The 18,111-nt window shown below is 41.9% G+C and overlaps 1 pseudogene; it reads right to left on the bottom strand.

The window, feature by feature from the left end:
- The window catches only part of LOC138399495 (cytochrome P450 4F2-like), an 859,494-nt pseudogene that overhangs the window by 348,600 nt on the left and 492,783 nt on the right, over positions 1 to 18,111 (bottom strand).

The raw sequence follows: 18,111 nt of genomic DNA, 5'->3' as shown, positions 1-18,111 counted from the left end.
CTGGCGGACCCTCTCACCAAAGGCCCCATTCTGGGGGGTGCGATTCTCTTCAGGGCCACGGGCTGCATGAGCCCATCCTCTCCCTGAACCTAGACACTGACGGGAATCAGAGAGCACAGGGCAGGAGACACATCTGACCTAGGCTTCACTGACCGGCAATATGAAATGTAAACTTTGACACTTTGGGAATGATGACTCATTAAATGTGAGTCCAAAGAAAGGCCATGAGTGTGACATTTTTCACAATTTGAATCGCCTAGTCATGCGCATCACTTTTATGCAACGTTCCTTTTCACATAAGAAGGGTATAAAAATTAAGGAACGAACACAATTTCAGAAATCCTTTGCGTCTATTCCAATGACAAAGACTGCCTGTAACTTACCATTCAGTTTGAGAATGCTCTCAGTTTGATGATACCTTAAGAGATTTTTAAAATAAAATATTAAATTATGGCCCACTGGTTCTAAAATGCTGTTTCAAAAGGAAAAAAATCCCCTCTGCCGTGTCATGTTAGTCATATAAAGAAAACAATCTTAAGCAAGTAACTTATATATAATTTTCTTATACCCGTGTCTCGTTAATTTCACTTCCTGGCGACTCTTCTTCGTCTTGCTCTGATGGTGTGCCAAAGTCGTCTTCTTTTGCTGTCAAATCCATACCTTTAGTTAAAATGAGGTTAGAGCAATGCCGTAAAAGCTATCATCTTGATAATACTATATGGAAAATTAAAGATTTTTTGCTTTTATAAATTCAGAGCCGGAAAATGAAGCTTGAAGTGTAGCAGAATGTTTACTCTTTTAAAAATATGCTCCTAATTATCTAAAACTTGAAGAAACCACTCCGGGGAAGCACTTGATGTCACCAGCTACCTGGCATACAAACATCTCAAACGTTCACTCAGAAATTCATCCACCCAACAGAAATGAACACAAACATTAGACTCAAAACACAATTGAACACTACAGTGAAACACATAAAGGAACACTGTACAGTGTCGTCCACTTCATAATATTAACAGGACCTTTTGAGATACATGCCGAGCATGTGCTTCTTAGTAATGATTGGAAAAAAAAATCAATCTTACATTCTGTAGCTTTCAGAGCGAACACCCTATGCCTTATATCACAGATGCTTTCCTCTAGTAGTCCGACAACTTTCTTTCATCTTTTAAGATCCAGGTTCCTGTGTGAAGTCCTCCTTGATTCTGGCCCTTTCCCCACAGAAACAGGCATCTGCTTCCTTAGGGCTGCCTCAGGACCTTACTGATTTCCCTACTCTAACTTCACCACCTCAACTGTCTGTCATGTCTTTCCATGGCTGTACCCTCTGTTCCTGGATTGTAGGGAATAACCCTCCAAAACATCTTTGGAACAACAATCTCTATCTACTTGGCTCCATAAACACTGACATTGGACTTAAGGGGCTAGAAAGGAAAATGGCTTTTCCAAAAGTCATGCCTGCCCTGAGACTTAAAGATGGAGGTGAAGCCAGAAGAAAAGCTCTAGAGGCCGGGGAGAAAGTGAGAGGCCGCCGGGAAGCAGCAGGAGCGAGAGAGAAGCCTGAAAGTGCATGTGCATCTGTCCAACAGAGGACCTGTGAAAAGGCCTTTCCTCCTATCCACAGTGCCACAGCAAAAGGCAGACAGGGAGAGGGCTAATGATGGACATGTGGGCAGAAGTCAGATTATGAGAGCTTTATATCAAATTGGAAGGTAGTAGGATAGTAATAATTGAAGGAAACAGTCATCCTTTTGTTCCCATTGCAGAGACATTACTGTAACTACTACAGGGAGAAGGAATTCCAGAGGAATATAAGGAAATGGAAGGAGATGAAGTAGAAGGCAATAATGCAAAACAAAGGGAAGGCAGGCCTAACACGAATGAATGACTGCTTGCAGAAAGATTTCCAATCTAAAATGTCAGTGCCTTGTATATTATGCATTGTAACTCAATACACCGAGAGATAATTCTGTGTTTTGTATTACATGTTTTTCATTTTAATGTACAATATTCTAAACATCGAGGGACACACAGCATTTAATGTAAAAGCTGTCAGCAATCTCCAATTAATTTTACTTCCACGTTCCCATCTCTTATCCACATACGGAATATTTCGTTAAATATGGTACGCACAGGTGAGGCAGTATTAAAAGGAACTTAACTTAAACCAAGCATACTTGTATCAATACAGATAGATCACAATTACATTGCATAATGTTGAGGGGAAAAAAATACAGAAAGACACATACAGTACACACTATTTATATAAAATTTTAGAACATGGATAAAAGGTCTATACAATATTTACAACCAAACACTGATGTAGGACCATGTCATGAGAGTGCGTGGGAATGATACCTGGCTACCTTCAGGTGTTGCTTCATTCAACACAATGTCTTTTGATCCTACAAAAGGACCCTAAGCCCACACAGTATCAGGATCACCATTTTAAAGAAGCAGTCTACCAAAGAGTCCTTAGGAAATGATTCATTTCTTTCCCCTTTCATTATTCTCAGATACCTTCCCCCCTAACACACACACACATAAAGTCAGACAACTGCAACCTATAAGTCCCTAAATATCATGAGTATAATGACAAGAAGGTAAAGATACTAAAGGTAAATCATGCCTGACATGTTAGCAGAATGCTTTCCTCAAGGAAAAGATCAGAATTCCAACAAGCAATTGAAACGCTAGAAAAATCACGCACTCTCCTCATTCACCTCCTTCAATTTCTGAACAAAGTCAGGGATTGCAAACTGGGAACTTCATGGACGCAGAAACACCTCTACCCCAGGAGTTTGAGGTTGCAGGGAGCCCTCATTGGGCCACTGCACATCAGCCTCGATGAACCACAAGACCTTGGTTCTAAGTAACAACAACAAATATACATACCTGGTCTGGCTGGTTCCATCCCTACTCTTCCTCGACTCATTCTCCGACGAAGAACATTCCAAATGATGGCACGCTTACTGGGCTTTAAAGAAAGTGTAACATACTTTCAATAGTCAACTCCTATAATATATTTAAATACGGCTTCCAGAGGTTACTATTAGGAAACTATGCAAGCTTTACAAAACTAGGAGCTGAAATCAAGCCCAGTCAGAGAGAAAAGCCAAACATTAAATCTTAATGCAAATCACACACCACAACATGACAGCGATATTATACCGACACAGATTGTCTCCTTCAGTCCAGGTCTACCATATTCTAACACCCACTAATGACAGCAGATATAATAAGTTCGGTACCATTTGATGACTTCCCACATGGAAAATAGTTGGATGTTTACTGGTGTACCCTAACACTGAAGACCCCATTCTGCAAGGTACGATTCTCTTCATAGGCACAATCCCCGTGACCCCATCCTCTCCCTGAGTGTGGACACTGAAGGGAATCAGACACCACACGGCAGAGGAAATATTTAATCAAGCCATTGCTGACTGGCAATATGAAAATGTACATTTTCAAATAGTGGCCATGATTACTCTTGGATATGAGGCCAACTCAATGGCCATCACTGTGAAATCGCTGATAATTTGGGTTGCTTAGTACTATGTGTCACTTCTTGATGTGGCTTCCTCATCATGTAAGGAGGACACAAAAATTAAAGAGGAAACAAACTTCCAGAAATCCTTTGCCTCTACTCAAAGGGAAATGATTAGCTAGAAGTTATTCTTCAGTTGAAGGATGTCTTGAGTTTTGTTACTACGTAAAATTAAATATTAAATTCTAACCCATTCATTCTAAAATGCTATTCCAAAATGAAATGCCCCCGTGCTATGTCATCTCAGTCATGCAAACAAAGCAATATTAAATTTGATTGTAATTTTCTGGTACCTTTTTCGCTGCAATTTCAGGTCCTTTGGGCTCTTCCTCCCCTTGCTCTGATGTCACAAAGTCATGTTCTGCTGTCAATTCCACAGATTTAGTTAAAATGAGCTACTTAGAATGAATCCATAAAAACTTTAGTCTTCATAAACACAGAAAATTAAAGAATTTTGACTTGTATAAATTGAGAGAGTATAAGTGAAGCTTAATGGGTAGCAGAATGTTTACGTGCTTAAAAAATTCTCCTAACTATGTAAAACTTCAAGACACCACTCACAGAGGCACCAGATGTCCCCAGCCGCCTGGCACACAAGCGTCTCAAGGATCCACTCACAACATCATCCACGTGCCAGAAATGAACAAAGCCATGAGAAACACAACAAAATTGTAAGGTATAGCAAAACATAGGAAGGAACACTGGGTACTGCTGTCTATTTCATGACAGTAACCCTAGCTTTTTAACCGCATGCAGCGCATGTGCTTCTCAGTAAATATTGCTAAAATTACCCTCACTTTTTGTGCCTTTACAATGTACACCCTGTTCCTCATATCGCTAATGCTTTCCTCTGCTATTCTGACAAATTTCCTTCCATCTTTTAAGACTCAGGTTGCTACATGAAGTTCTCCTTCATTTTGCCTCCTTCCCCAGATAAACAGGTATCTCCTTCCTTAGGGCTGCCTGAGGACATTACTGATTTCTCGACTCTAACTTCCCCACCTCAACTGTCAGTTATTTCTTTCCATGGCTGTCCCCTCTGTTCCTGGAGCATAGGGAATAACCCTCCAAAACATCTTTGGAAGGACAATCTCTACCTACTTTGCTCCATAAACACTGGCAGTGGGCTTAAGGGGCTAGAAAGGAAAATGGCTTTTCCAAAGACAATGACTGACCTGAGACTTAAAGACAGAGGTGAAGCCCGAAGAAAAGCTGTAGAGGCCGGGGAGAAAGTGAGAGGCGGCCAGGAAGCAGCAGGAGCAAGAGAGAAGCCTGAAAGTGCATGTGCGTCTGACTAACATGGAGGGACTGGTGAAAAGGGCTTTCCCCTTTTGGATAATGCCACAGAGAAAGGCAGAGGGGGAGAGGGCTAATGGTGGACATGGGGGCAGAAGTCAGGTTACGAAAGCTTTGTATGAAATTGTCAGCTACTTGGATACTCATAATTCAAGGAAAGGTTCATCATTTTCTTTGCCCTGGAGAGACATCACTCTAAGTACTACAGGGAGAAGGAATTCCGGAGGCATATGAAGAAATGGAAGGAGACGGAGTGCAAGGCAATATTGCCACACAAAGGCAATGCAGGCCTGAAAAGAACGAGTGTTCGCAGAGACACTTGAGATATAAAATATCACTGTGCTGTCTACCATGCGTTTTAATTCAATACCTACATACATAAATATGGGTTTCGTATTTAACATATTTAGGAATTCAGGGTATAACATTGCAAATATTAACGAAGATCAACAGAAGCTCCTGGGCATCCCCAAGAATTTATACTTCCATTAGTTCCCCTTCTTATCCACATGCAGAGAGGTTTAGTTAAATGTGGTGTGTTCAATGTGATCCAATATTATACGGCACTTACATTAAATCACGGATACATGAGTCACTAGGGATAGATCTCAAAAATACTACCTATGATGGAGCAAGTAAAAAAGCTGCTGAATGATGCATACAGTGTACACCACTTCTATAAAAGTTTAGCACCTGAAAGGAGGCTGAATATAATATTTATGACCACAGACATATGTACTAACATATCTTCAAAGGACATGGCCATGATAGCCAGCTAAATCCAGGTGATGCTTAATTCGGCACAACACTCTTCAATACTACCAAAGGACCCTAAGGCCAAAAAGGTCCAGGATCACTGTTTCAAAGACTATGTATACCAAATAGTCACGAACAGATGATAACTTACTGTTTTCAATGATCACGGAAACCTCCGCCCCAAGCCAACCCCCCAAAACACAGTGTGCTAGTCAGAACTCAGGGCTGCCTCGAAATCATCAGTGTAATGACCATCAGATGACATAACTCAACTTAAAACATGACTCACCATGCTCCCATAGAGCCTTCGTCTAGGTAAAGGTGAGAATTGCAATAAGCATTGGAAACACTGGGTAAATCATGCCCTCTCCTAGTTCACCTCTGTCCATTCTCTAACCAACACAGGGATGGCACACTGGGAACCTGACGGAGGCAAAAGACCTCTTGAGCCCAGTAGTTTGAAGTTGCAGTTAGCCATGCTCGGGCCATGGCATACCAGCCTGGGAGACACAGCGAGACCTCGCCTCCACACAACAATAGAAAAATTTACCTGATCCCAATGTCCACAGCTTCTTCTCACGTACAGCTGTTTTTGGTCCCACAACTGTCACTGGGAGTGGACGCTCAGTGTCCTTGGAAACAAAGCGTATCATGTCTTCAATAGGCAACCCCTACAATGCACTTCAGTACTGTTTCTCAGGGTTAATAAGTGGAGACAAGGCAAACTTTACATTACTAGTAGATAAAATCAACACCAGTCGGAAAGAAAAGCCAATCCTAAAATGCTAATTCAAATTCTGTGCCATAGTAGGACAGTGTCAAGTACCCGACAGACTCTGTGCTTAACTACAGGTCTAGTATACGTTAATGCCCACTAAGGACAGGTGACAAAATGACTTTCAAACCATTTACTGATTTCTTGCATAATGTAAGTCGCAACCCACTGGCGGACCCTCTCACCAAAGGCCCCATTCTGGGGGGTGCGATTCTCTTCAGGGCCACGGGCTGCATGAGCCCATCCTCTCCCTGAACCTAGACACTGAAGGGAATCAGAGACCACAGGGCAGGAGACACATCTGACCTAGGCTCTACTGACCGGCAATATGAAATGTAAACTTTGACACTTTGGGAATGATGACTCATTAAACGTGAGTCCAACGAAAGGCCATGAGTGTGACATTTTTCACAATTTGAATCGCCTAGTCATGCGCATGACTTTTATGCTACGTTCCTTTTCACATAAGGAGGGTATGAAAATTAAGGAACGAACACAATTTCAGAAATCCTTTGCGTCTATTCCAAAGGCAAAGACTACCTGTAACTTACCATTCAGTTTGAGAATGTTCTCAGTTTCATGACAACTTGAGAGATTTTTAAAATGAAATATTAAATTATGGCCCACTGGTTCTAAAATGCTGTTCCAAAAGGAAAAAAATCCCCTCTGCTATGTCATGTTAGTGATACAAAGAAAACAATCTTAAACAAGTAACTTATACATAACTTTCTTATACCTGTGTCTCGTTAATTTCACTTCCTGGCGACTCTTCCTCGTCTTGCTCTGATGGTGTGCCCATGTCTTCTTTTGCTATCAAATCCATACATTTAGTTAAAATGAGCTTAGAGCAATGTCGTAGAGCTATCATCTTCATAAAACTATACGGAAAATTAAAGATTTTTTGCTTTTAAAAATTCAGAGCCGGAAAATGAAGCTTAAAGTGTAGCAGAATGTTTACCCTTTTAAAAAAATGCTCCTAATTATCTAAAACTTGAAGAAACCACTCCGGGGAAGCACTCGATGTCACCAGCTACCTGGCATACAAACATCTCAAACGTTCACTCAGAAATTCATCCGCCCAACAGAAATGAACACAAACATTAGACTCAAAACACAATTGAACACTACAGTGAAACACATGAAGGAACACTGTATAGTGTCGTCCACTTCATAATAACAGGACCTTTTGAGATACATGCCGAGCATATGCTTCTTACTAATGATTGGAAAAAAAAAAATCACTCATCTTTTCTGCGGCTTTAAGAGCGAACACCCTATGCCATATATCGGAGATGCTTTCTACTAGTAGTCCCACAACTTTCTTTCGTCTTTTAAGACCCTGGTTCCTGTGTGAAGTCCTCCTTGTTTCTGGCCCTTTCCCCACAGAAACAGGCATCTCCTTCCTTGGGGCTGCCTCAGGATCTTACTGATGTCTCTACTCTAACTTCCCCACCTCAACTGTCAATCATTTCTTTCCATGGCTGTCCCCTGTGTTCCTGGAGCGTAGGGAATAACCCTCCAAAACATCGTTGGAAGAACAATCTCTATCTACTTTGCACCATCAACACTGGCATTGGGCTTAAGGGGCTAGAAAGGAAAATGGCTTTTCCAAAGACCATGCCTGACCTGAGACTTAAAGATGGAGGTGAAGCCCAAAGAAAAGCTGTAGAGGCCGGGGAGAAAGTGAGAGACGGCTGGGAAAGCAGCACGAGCAAGAGAGAAGCCTGAAAGTGCATGTGCGTCTGTCTAACATAGAGGGACTGGTGAAAAGGGCATTCCCCATTTGGATAATGCCACAGAGAAAGGCAGATGGGGACAGGGCTAACGGTGGACATGGGGGCAGAAGTCAGGTTATGAAAGCTGTGTATGATATTGTGAGGTACTTGGATGCTCATAATTCAAGGAAGCGTTCATCATTTTCTTTGCCCTGGAGAGACATCATTGTAAGTACTACAGGGAGAAGGAATTCCGGAGGCATATGAAGAAATGGAAGGAGACGGATGCAAGGCAATATTGCCACACAAAGGCAATGCAGGCCTGATGAACGAGTGTTCGCAGAGACATTTCAGATATAAAATATCACTGCCCTGTCTACCATGCGTTTTAACTCTATACCTACATAGATAAATATGGGTTTCATATTTTACATATTTAAGATTTTAGAGTACAACATTGCAAATATTAACGAAGATCAACAGAAGCACCTGGGGATCCGCAAGAATTAGCTGAAGAAGAAGAATTTATACTTCCATTAGTTCCCCTTCTTATCCATATGCAGAGAGGTTTAGTTAAATGTGGTGTGTTCAATGTGATCCAATATTATACGGCACTTACATTAAATCATGGATACACGTGTCACTAGGGATAGATCTCAAAAATACTACCTATGATGGAGCAAGTAAAAAAGCTGCTGAATGATGCATACAGTGTACACCACTTCTATAAAAGTTTAGCACCTGAAAAGAGGCTCAATATAATATTTATGACCACAGACATATGTACTAACATATCTTGAAAGGACATGGCCGTGATAGCCAGCTAATTCCAGGTGATGCTTAATTCGGCACAACACTTTTCAATACTACCAAAGGACCTTAAGGCCAAAAAGGTTCAGGATCACTGTTTCAAAGACTACGTCTACCAAATAGTCACGAACAGATGATAACTTACTTTCCTGTTTTCAATGATCACGGAAACCTCCGCCCCAAGCCTTTTCCACAAAACACAGTCTGCTAGACAGAACTCAGGACCTCCTCAAAATCATCAGTGTAATGACCATCAGATGACTTAACTCAACTTAAAACATGACTGATCATGCTCCCATAGAGCCTTCCTCTAGGTAAAGGTGAGAATTGCAATAAGCATTGGAAACACTGGGAAAATCATGCCCTCTCCTAGTTCACCTCTGTCCATTCCCTAACCAACACAGGGATGGCACACTGGGAACCTGACGGAGGCAAAAGACCTCTTGAGCCCAGCAGTTTGAAGTTACAGTTAGCCACGCTAGGGCCATGGCACAGCAGCCTGGGAGACACAGCGAGACCTCGCCTCCACACAACAATAGAAAAATTTACCTGATCCGAACGTCCACAGTTTCTTGTCGCGTACAACTGTTTTTGGTCTCGCAACTGTCACTGGGAGGTGACCCTCAGTGTCCTTTGAAACAAAGCGTATCATGTCTTCAATAGGCAAGCCCTACAATGCACTTCAGTACTGTTTCTCCAGGTTAATAAGTGGAGACTAGGCAAACTTTACATTACTAGTAGATAAAATCAACACCAGTCAGAAAGAAAAGCCAAAACTAAAATGTTAATTCAAATTCTGAGCCATATTAGGACAGTGTCAAGTACCCGACAGACTCTGTGCTTAACTACAGGTCTAGTGTACGTTAATGCCCACTAAGGACAGGTGACAAAATGACTTTCAAACCATTTACTGATTTCCTGCATAATGTAAGTCGCAACCCACTGCTGGACCCTCTCACCAAAGGCCCCATTCTGGGGGGTGCGATTCTCTTCAGGGCCACGGGCTGCATGAGCCCATCCTCTCCCTGAACCTAGACACTGAAGGGAATCAGAGAGCACAGGGCAGGAGTCACATTTGACCTAGGCTTCACTGACCAGCAATATGAAAGGTAAACTTTGACACTTTGGGAATGATGACTCCTTAAATGTGAGTCCAACGAAAGGCCATGAGTGTGACATTTTTCACAATTTGAATCGCCTAGTCATGCGCATGACTTTTATGCTACGTTCCTTTTCACATAAGGAGGGTATGAAAATTAAGGAACGAACACAATTTCAGAAATCCTTTGCGTCTATTCCAACGGCAAAGACTACCTGTAACTTACCATTCAGTTTGAGAATGTTCTCAGTTTCATGACAACTTGAGAGATTTTTAAAATGAAATATTAAATTACGGCCCACTGGTTCTAAAATGCTGTTCCAAAAGGAAAAAAATCCCCTCTGCTATGTCATGTTAGTGATACAAAGAAAACAATCTTAAAAAAGTAACTTATATATAACTTTCTTATACCCGTGTCTCGTTAATTTCACTTCCTGGCGACTTTTCCTCGTCTTCCTCTGATGGTGTGCCCATGTCTTCTTTTGCTGTCAAATCCATACATTTAGTTAAAATGAGCTTAGAGCAATGTCGTAAGAGCTATCATCTTCATAAAACTACACGGAAAATTAAAGATTTTTTGCTTTTAAAAATTCAGAGCCGGAAAATGAAGCTTAAAGTGTAGCAGAATGTTTACCCTTTTAAAAAAATGCTCCTAATTATCTAAAACTTCAAGAAACCACTCTGGGGAAGCACTCGATGTCACCAGATACCTGGCATACAAACATCTCAAACGTTCACTGAGAAATTCATCCGCCCAACAGAAATGAACACAAACATTAGACTCAAAACACAATTGAACACTACAGTGAAACACATAAAGGAACACTGTATAGTGTCGTCCACTTCATAATATTAACAGGACCTTTTGAGATACATGCTGAGCATGTGCTTCTTACTAATGATTAGAAAAAAAACATCACTCTTCTTTTCTGCGGCTTTAAGAGCGAACACCCTATGCCATATATCGGAGATGCTTTCTTCTAGTAGTCCCACAACTTTCTTTCATCTTTTAAGACCCAGGTTCCTGTGTGAAGTCCTCCTTGTTTCTGGCCCTTTCCCCACAGAAACAGGCATCTCCTTCCTTGGGGCTGCCTCAGGACCTTATTGATTTCTCTACTCTTACTTCCTCACCTCAACTGTCAGTCATTTCTTTCCATGGCTGTCCCCTCTGTTCCTGGAGTGTAGGGAATAACCCTCCAAGTCATCGTTGGAAGAACAATCTCTATCTACTTGGCCCCATAAACATTGGCAATGGGCCTATGGGGCTAGAAAGGAAAATGGCTTTTCCAAAGACCATGCCTGACCTGAGACTTAAAGATGGAGGTCAAGCCCGAAGAAAAGCTGTAGAGGCCGGGGAGAAAGTGAGAGGCGGCCGGGAAGCAGCAGGAGCGAGAGAGGAGCCTGAAAGTGCATGTGCGTCTGTCTAACATAGAGGGACTGGTGAAAAGGGCTTTCCCCCTTTGGATAGTGCCACAGAGAAAGGCAGATGGGGACAGGGCTAACGGTGGACTTGGGGGCAGAAGTCAGGTTATGATAGCTGTGTATGATATTGTCAGCTACTTGGATGCTCATAATTCAAGGAAGGGTTCATCATTTTCTTTGCCCTGGAGAGACATCATTGTAAGTACTACAGGGAGAAGTAATTCCGGAGGCATATGAAGAAATGGAAAGAGACGGAGTGCAAGGCAATATTGCCACACAAAGGCAATGCAGGCCTGAAATGTACGAGGTTCGCAGAGACATTTCAGATATAAAATATCACTGCCCTGTCTACCATGCGTTTTAACTCTATACCTACATAGATAAATACGGGTTTCGTATATTACATATTTAGGATTTTAGAGTACAACATTGCAAATATTAACGAAGATCAAGAGAAGCACCTGGGGATCCCCAAGAATTAGCTGAAGAAGAAGAATTTATACTTCCATTAGTTCCCCTTCTTATCTATATGCAGAGAGGTTTAGTTAAATGTGGTGTGTTCAATGTGATCCAATATTATACGGCACTTACATTAAATCACGGATACACGTCTCACTAGGGATAGATCTCAAAAATACTACCTATGATGGAGCAAGTAAAAAAGCTGCTGAATGATGCATACAGTGTACACCACTTCTATAAAAGTTTAGCACCTGAAAGGAGGCTGAATATAGTATTTATGACCACAGACATATGTACTAACATATCTTGAAAGGACATGGCCATAATAGCCAGCTAATTCCAGGTGATGCTTAAGTCGGCACAACACTTTTCAATACTACCAAAGGACCTTAAGGCCAAAAAGGTTCAGGATCACTGTTTCAAAGACTACGTCTACCAAATAGTCACGAACAGATGATAACTTACTTTCCTGTTTTCAATGATCACGGAAACCTCCGCCCCAACCCAACTCCACAAAATACAGTCTGCTAGTCAGAACTAAGGACTGCCTCGAAATCATCAGTGTAATGACCATCAGATGACATAACTCAAGTTAAAACATGACTCACCATGCTCCCATAGAGCCTTCCTCTAGGTAAAGGTGAGAATTGCAATAAGCATTTGAAACACTGGGAAAATCATGCCCTCTCCTAGTTCACCTCTGTCCATTCTCTAACCAACACAGGGATGGCACACTGGGAACCTGACGGAGGCAAAAGACCCCTTGAGCCCAGTAGTTTGAAGTTGCAGTTAGCCATGCTCAAGCCATGGCACACCAGCCTGGGAGACACAGCGAGACCTCGCCTCCACACAACAATAGAAAAATTTACCTGATCCCAATGTCCACAGCTTCTTCTCGCGTACAGCTGTTTTTGGTCCCACAACTGTCACTGGGAGTGGACGCTCAGTGTCCTTGGAAACAAAGCGTATCATGTCTTCAATAGGCAACCCCTACAATGCACTTCAGTACTGTTTCTCAAGGTTAATAAGTGGAGACTAGGCAAACTTTACATTACTAGTAGATAAAATCAACACCAGTCAGAAAGAAAAGCCAATCCTAAAATGCTAATTCAAATTCTGTACCATAGTAGGACAGTGTCAAGTACCCGACAGACTCTGTGCTAAACTACAGGTCTAGTGTACGTTAATGCCCACTAAGGACAGGTGACAAAATGACTTTCAAATCATTTACTGATTTCCTGCATAATGTAAGTCGGAACCCACTGGCGGATCCTCTCACCAAAGGCCCCATTCTGGGAGGTGGAATTCTCTTCAGGGCCACGGGCTGCATGAGCCCATCCTCTCCCTGAACCTAGACACTGAAGGGAATCAGAGACCACAGGGCAGGAGACACATTTGACCTAGGCTCTACTGACCGCCAATACGAAATGTAAACTTTGACACTTTGGGAATGATGACTCACTAAATGTGAGTCCAAAGAAAGGCCATGAGTGTGACATTTTTGACAATTTGAATCGCCTAGTCATGCGCATCACTTTTATGCTACGTTCCTTGTCACATAAGGAGGGTATAAAAATTAAGGAACGAACAGAATTTCAGAAATCCTTTGCGTCTATTCCAAAGGCAAAGACTACCTGTAAGTTACCATTCAGTTTGAGAATGTTCTCAGTTTCATGACAACTTGAGAGATTTTTAAAATGAAATATTAAATTATGGCCCACTGGTTCTAAAATGCTGTTCCAAAAGGAAAAATATCCCCTCTGCTATGTCATGTTAGTGATACAAAGAAAACAATCTTAAACAAGTAACTTATACATAACTTTCTTATACCTGTGTCTCGTTAATTTCACTTCCTGGCGACTCTTCCTCGTCTTGCTCTGATGGTGTGCCCATGTCTTCTTTTGCTGTCAAATCCATACATTTAGTTAAAATGAGCTTACAGCAATGTCGTAAGAGCTATCATCTTCATAAAACTACACGGAAAATTAAAGATTTTTTGCTTTTAAAAATTCAGAGCCGGAAAATGAAGCTTAAAGTGTAGCAGAATGTTTACCCTTTTAAAAAAATGCTCCTAATTATCTAAAACTTGAAGAAACCACTCCGGGGAAGCACTCGATGTCACCAGCTACCTGGCATACAAACATCTCAAACGTTCACTCAGAAATTCATCCGCCCAACAGAAATGAACACAAACATTAGACTCAAAACAAAATTGAACACTACAGTGAAACACACGAAGGAACACTGTATACTGTTGTCCACTTCATAATATTAACAGGACCTTTTGAGATACATGCCGAGCATATGCTTCTTACTAATGATCGGAAAAAAAAAAATCACTCTTCTTTTCTGCGGCTTTTTTTTTTTTTTTTTTTTTTTTTGAGACAGAGTCTCACTCTGTTGGCCAGGCTAGAGTGAGTGCCGTGGCATCAGCCTAGCTCACAGCAACCTCAAACTCCTGAGCTCAAGCGATCCTCCTATCTCAGCCTCCCGAGTAGCTGGGACTACAGGCATGCGCCACCATGCCCGGCTAATTTTTTCTATATATATTTTTAGCTGTCCATATAATTTCTTTCTATTTTTAGTAGAGGTGGGGTCTCGCTCTTGATCAGGCTGGTCTCGAACTCCTGAGCTCAAACGATCCGCCCACCTCGGCCTCCCAGAGTGCTAGGATTACAGGCGTGAGCCACCGCGCCCGGCCTTTTCTGCGGCTTTAAGAGCGAACACCCTATGCCATATATCGGAGATGCTTTCTTCTAGTAGTCCCACAACTTTCTTTCGTCTTTTAAGACCCAGGTTCCTGTGTGAAGTCCTCCTTGTTTCTGGCCCTTTCCCCACAGAAACAGGCATCTCCTTCCTTGGGGCTGCCTCAGGATCTTACTGATGTCTCTACTCTAACTTCCCCACCTCAACTGTCAATCATTTCTTTCCATGGCTGTCCCCTGTGTTCCTGGAGCGTAGGGAATAACCCTCCAAAACATCGTTGGAAGAACAATCTCTATCTACTTTGCACCATCAACACTGGCATTGGGCTTAAGGGGCTAGAAAGGAAAATGGCTTTTCCAAAGACCATGCCTGACCTGAGACTTAAAGATGGAGGTGAAGCCCGAAGAAAAGCTGTAGAGGCCGGGGAGAAAGTGAGAGACGGCTGGGAAAGCAGCAGGAGCAAGAGAGAAGCCTGAAAGTGCATGTGCGTCTGTCTAACATAGAGGGACTGGTGAAAAGGGCTTTCCCCCTTTGGATAGTGCCACAGAGAAAGGCAGACGGGGACAGGGCTAACGGTCGACATGGGGGCAGAAGTCAGGTTATGAAAGCTATGTATGATATTGTCAGCTACTTGGATGCTTATAATTCAAGGAAGGGTTCATCATTTTCTTTGCCCTGGAGAGACATCATTGTAAGTACTACAGGGAGAAGGAATTCCGGAGGCATATGAAGAAATGGAAGGAGACGGAGTGTAAGGCAATATTGCCACACAAAGGCAATGCAGGCCTGAAATGAACGAGTGTTCGCAGAGACATTTCAGATATAAAATATCACTGCCCTGTCTATCATGCGTTATATCTCAATACCTACATAGGTAAATATGGGTTTCATATTTTACATATTTAAGATTTTAGAGTACAACATTGCAAATATTAACGAAGATCAAGAGAAGCACCTGGGGATCCCCAAGAATTAGCTGAAGAAGAAGAATTTATACTTCCATTAGTTCCCCTTCTTATCCACATGCAGAGAGGTTTAGTTAAATGTGGTGTGTTCAATGTGATCCAATATTATACGGCACTTACATTAAATCACGGATACACGTGTCACTAGGGATAGATCTCAAAAATACTACCTATAATGGAGCAAGTAAAAAAGCTGCTGAATGATGCATACAGTGTACACCACTTCTATAAAAGTTTAGCACCTGAAAAGAAGCTCAATATAATATTTATGACCATAGACATATGTACTAACATATCTTCAAAGGATATGGCCATGATAGCCAGCTAAGTCCAGGTGCTGCTTAATTCGGCACAACACTTTTCAATACTACCAAAGGACCTTAAGGCCAAAAAGGTTAAGGATCACTGTTTCAAAGACTACGTCTACCAAATAGTCACGAACAGATGATAACTTACTTTCCTGTTTTCAATGATCACGGAAACCTCCGCCCCAAGCCTTTTCCACAAAACACAGTCTGCTAGACAGAACTCAGGACTGCCTCAAAATCATCAGTGTAATGACCATCAGATGACATAACTCAACTTAAAACATGACTGACCATGCTCGCATAGAGCCTTCCTCTAGGTAAAGGTGAGAATTGCAATAAGCATTGGAAACACTGGGAAACTCATGCCCTCTCCTAGTTCACCTCTGTCCATTCTCTAACCAACACAGGGATGGCACACTGGGAACCTGACGGAGGCAAAAGACCCCTTGAGGCCAGTAGTTTGAAGTTACAGTTAGCCACGCTCGGGCCATGGCACACCAGCTTGGGAGACACAGCGAGACCTCGCCTCCAGACAACAATAGAAAAATTTACCTGATCCGAACGTCCACAGTTTCTTGTCGCGTACAGCTGTTTTTAGTCTCGCAACTGTCACTGGGAGTGGACCCTCAGTGTCCTTTGAAACAAAGCGTATCATGTCTTCAATAGGCAACCCCTACAATGCACTTCAGTACTGTTTCTCAAGGTTAATAAGTGGAGACTAGGCAAACTTTACATTACTAGTAGATAAAATCAACACCAGTCAGAAAGAAAAGCCAATCCTAAAATGCTAATTCAAATTCTGTACCAGCGTAGGACAGTGTCAAGTACCCGACAGACTCTGTGCTTAACTACAGGTCTAGTATACGTTAATGCCCACTAAGGACAGGTGACAAAATGACTTTCAAACCATTTACTGATTTCCTGCATAATGTAAGTCGCAACCCACTGGCGGACCCTCTCACCAAAGGCCCCATTCTGGGGGGTGCGATTCTCTTCAGGGGCACGGGCTGCATGAGCCCATCCTCTCCCTGAACCTAGACACTGAAGGGAATCAGAGAGCACAGGGCAGGAGTCACATTTGACCTAGGCTTCACTGACCGGCAATATGAAATGTAAACTTTGACACTTTGGGAATGATGAGTCATTAAATGTGAGTCCAACGAAAGGCCACGAGTGTGACATTTTTCACAATTTGAATTGCCTAATCTTGGGAGTCAGTTTTATGTTATGTTCCTTTTCACATAAGGAGGGTATAAAAATTAAGGAATGAACACAATTTCAGAAATCCTTTGCGTCTATTCCAACGACAAAGACTGCCTGTAACTTACCATTCAGTTTGAGAATGTTCTCAGTTTCATGATAACTTAAGAGATTTTTAAAATGAAATATTAAATTATGGCCCACTGGTTCCAAAATTCTGTTTCAAAAGGAAAAAAATCCCCTCTGTCGTGTCATGTTAGTCATACAAAGAAAACAATCTTAAGCAAGTAACTTATATATAATATTCTTATACCCGTGTCTCGTTAATTTCACTTCCTGGCGACTCTTCTTCGTCTTGCTCTGATGGTGTGCCAAAGTCGTCTTCTTTTGCTGTCAAATCCATACCTTTAGTTAACATGAGGTTAGAGCAATGCCGTAAAAGCTATCATCTTGATAATACTATATGGAAAATTAAAGATTTTTTGCTTTTATAAATTCAGAGCCGGAAAATGAAGCTTGAAGTGTAGCAGAATGTTTACTCTTTTAAAAATATGCTCCTAATTATCTAAAACTTGAAGAAACCACTCCGGGGAAGCACTCGATGTCACCAGGTACCTGGCATACAAATATCTCAAACATTCACTCAGAAATTCATCCACCCAACAGAAATGAACACAAACATTAGACTCAAAACACAATTGAACACTACAGTGAAACACATAAAGGAACACTGTACAGTGTCGTCCACTTCATAATATTAATAGGACCTTTTGAGATACATGCCGAGCATGTGCTTCTTACTAATGATTGGAAAAAAAAATCAATCTTACTTTCTGCAGCTTTCAGAGCGAACACCCTATGCTTTATATCACAGATGCTTTCCTCTAGTAGTCCGACAACTTTCTTTCATCTTTTAAGATCCAGGTTCCTGTGTGAAGTCCTCCTTGATTCTGGCCCTTTCCCCACAGAAACAGGCATCTCCTTCCTTAGGGCTGCCTCAGGACCTTACTGATTTCCCTACTCTAACTTCACCACCTCAACTGTCTGTCA

The sequence above is a fragment of the Eulemur rufifrons genome, chromosome 2 (assembly GCF_041146395.1).
Source record: "Eulemur rufifrons isolate Redbay chromosome 2, OSU_ERuf_1, whole genome shotgun sequence".
Taxonomy (NCBI): domain Eukaryota; kingdom Metazoa; phylum Chordata; class Mammalia; order Primates; family Lemuridae; genus Eulemur; species Eulemur rufifrons.
The sequence above is the reverse complement of the archived record's forward strand: the minus strand, read 5'-3'. Positions and strand labels throughout refer to the sequence as shown.